This window comes from Corvus brachyrhynchos, unplaced genomic scaffold (genome assembly GCF_000691975.1).
Source record: "Corvus brachyrhynchos isolate BGI_N302 unplaced genomic scaffold, ASM69197v1 scaffold454, whole genome shotgun sequence".
In the NCBI taxonomy this organism is placed as follows: domain Eukaryota; kingdom Metazoa; phylum Chordata; class Aves; order Passeriformes; family Corvidae; genus Corvus; species Corvus brachyrhynchos.
This window is the reverse complement of record NW_008237525.1, coordinates 999601-1002888: the sequence shown is the minus strand read 5'-3', so window position 1 is coordinate 1002888 and position 3288 is coordinate 999601.

The following is a 3288-nucleotide window of genomic DNA, read 5'->3' as shown; positions in this document are numbered from 1 at the left end:
AGGGAGATTTGGGACTACCTGGAAGAGGAGGTCAGTGGGTGGATCACAGTAAAGAAACCTCATCCTGAGGAGGAATTGAACAGACACTCTAATAGAACAGACATACTAAGGTTCACAGCAAAGTGGGATTCCTAGTGGGAAGATGACTGCAAAGTCAATTATGATGCCAGCTGAATAAAGATAGAGACTTTTCTAATTTATCAAAGGGCCCATCAAGTGATGGGATACCTACCTCCCTCCCTTCTCAGTACTTCTTCCATTTGCTTGGTGGTGATTTGGGCATTTTTTCACTCAGAAGCCATTCACCTTGGTAAGGTAGACTCAGAGGGGCTCAGAACAAAAACACAGGCTGGTGAGGTAACAAGCTGAATGACTCCCCAACATGCCTGAGACAGTGAAAGAGAAAAGAGGAGGAAGCAGGAGGGAAACTGCTTTATGCCACAGCACTGTTAAATCCATTCAGCCTCTCCAGCAGCCAGTCTGTGGGCATGGCTTTGTAATCACTAAGTGCCAGTCAGACCACTGCTAAAAGGGGTTTCTCTCCCAGCTTTCTTGCTCCATCAGATCTAGAGCTGCCTGTCCTCACGTGTACTTCCACTGCCATAACCTAACAGGAGTTCAGGGTCACTGCAGAGGAGTTACTTCACCAGATGTTCCTCTCCAGAAAACGGCATGGGCTGATGAACTGGGGGGTAAGGCCTAACACATCTACCAGTGTAGGATCCTGTTGGGGTCCCTCCCCTGCCGTGTAGCCCTGGGAGAGGGGCCCTGAGGGCACAGACACGGGGTTTCCCTGCCCCTGCTCAGCCTCGTTCCCATTGGTTGGTTTGTGTTCCCTGCGCGGGCAGAAGGACCCTTGGTCCCGTGACTGGAACAGTTCCTGGGCAGAGCTCCGGCCATGCGGCTGGAGAAATAAACATCTCTGAAACATCTAGCAAGAATCTGTCTGTCCATATATATTTCCTTTCCACGGGACTCCTGGTTTGATATATGCGTGTTGCAGGATCCCCACTGCAACAGGATCCCCCTTGAAACTGATGCAAAGTTGAAAGGTGAGGAAAGAGAGACGTGTTTCAGAGAGTGCTGATGGGCAAGAAAGCTGCATGATGTAACAAGGTACCTACTTGCACACCGCAGCCCTGAGGGACTCCAGAGAGTTTGTAACTCCTCTCTCTGTGGCGTGGTAGATCACAGAGGTCCAAATCACTGCATTCCCAGTCTCACAACAAATCCCCTCCCTTACAGGTGCTTGGGCAGAGGCTCTGTGGCTGAGATTACATGGCATAGTTAGTGCACCAAAATGCAGAATAAAACTCAAGAGACATGAATTTAAACCCTCATCTGTTCCCTTCAGAATACAGAGTTGTCCTAATATTTATGTCAGCTCTCCATAGTCCACTGAAGCTGTTATGCCAAACTTCTCACTAGCGACTCTGCAGCTTTTGGGGAAGCCAACCCCAGCTGACAGATACAATAGGAAAAACATTCTGAAAAAGGTAAAAAAATGGATTTTTAAATAGGTATAACCCAAACAGGTCAATAGTATATTGCTTTTCATGATGCAGTTCGTCTCACCAGGTTCAGAGAGGTGGGGAGGGGAAGGTACTAGTATTTCATTAATTAGCCGTGACTAAAAGGAACAAAGCCCACAGCGAAGCTCTGTACACAGCCTTGGCAGAGCTCACCTCACCACCGTTTCTCACAGACTGAGCATGATCAGGCAAGGACACTCCATACCTTCTCTTCCAGGGCTGACCACATGGGTGACATCTTCACTGAAGAACAGTTTTTAAGGGCATCAGAGTGACAGTGGTGTCATTTACTCTGCAGACAAGATGTACCACTACCTGCAATATTCATCAAGTGAGGGCAGCCCAAAGGGAGCAGCTGGCTGGGGATGTATCAGGGAACACAGGAGAAACTGGGACACCTTCAGCTAGCTAGTCAAACCACTTTAAACATTGAAGGCATCATTCGCTTCCTGCACTTTCAGACAGGGCAGTTCCAGGCACATTCACAGCCAGTTCAATGTCATTGCCACCCTTCAATGACTGTAATGCAGGCAGGGTTTCACCAGTGCTGCAAAGTGACCCTGTTTGGGCAGATTTACAGACATGACAGTGTGGGTATAGAAGGAAAGGCTGTTTTCTTTACTTTCCTGTTGTTACATAAAGTCACCTTCTTGTCAGTGCTTACTGCAGTAAGGTCACATTGTTTCAGGTCACTTACTGTGTATTCTATGATGAATTTCCTACATTAAAATGTCAAAAGTGATTGAAACGGCATAAAATTAATCTTAATCCATCCATTTTTGGAAAGGGGCTTAGCTAAGGAAGAGAGAAGTTGAGACAATAAAACAAACCCCAATCTACTGGGCATTTAAAGGCATTGTGGAAAAGAACATTCACATGAAAGTCAGGATCTCGGTTGTCTTGCTCCAGGACCTAGGACCACCGTAAGTGACACCTGCACAACTTAGAATACTACTTTTCTCTCTGTTTATGGCACTAAACACTAACTGCAGTAAGTGAACCTTACTTTTTTTGTCGTCTGCTAGTTCAGTGGAGATAACACCCCACTAGACCACAAAGACATTTTACTTGAAACAAAGTTACTTCTCTGTGAATGGCTTGCTACACAGGTACCACTGTCACTCAACTCTTCTCGCAGCTTTAACTTTAAAGTTATCCCACTAGGCACAAATGGTCATTTCTTTCACATAAATCTAAAGAAAATAGCTCAGTTCTAGACAGGCTTGCCTACTCAAGAGTGCATCTTTACTTTGGAAGAAAATTAAGTTTAAAACCAGATAGTGAAGTTGGTTGGTTTTGTTTTCATTGAACAGTTACTGAGCAAGAAAGTGAGACTGAGTAGTTTATTTGATGTTGTTGCAGACCACAGTATAATTGGATGGATTTGGATTATGTTGACCAAAAGATACAGTCTTCACGCTGTTTTACACCATAATCAGATTGGCCATGCACATTCAACAACAGCACCAGCTTAGTCTTTAAGCTGCTTGATCTTATGCTTATGGCGCTCGATTTCTTTCTGCAGACGCTCAATCTCTTTCTGGTGGTGGTGGATCTCCTCCTCGTGGTGTTTCCGTAAGGCAGAGAGCTGCTCCCGCTCCTTTTCCCTGCAAGAGAGGACGGCAGGAAGTGTAGCCCCGCAGCCGAGCGGAGGCAGCGGCACGGGAGAGACCGATTGGGCCCTGCCCCGGGCTCGTGCGGAGTGGCTCTACAGGCCTCGGGCCCCGCTCACCTGAAGTACCGTTCCTCCTCGGCC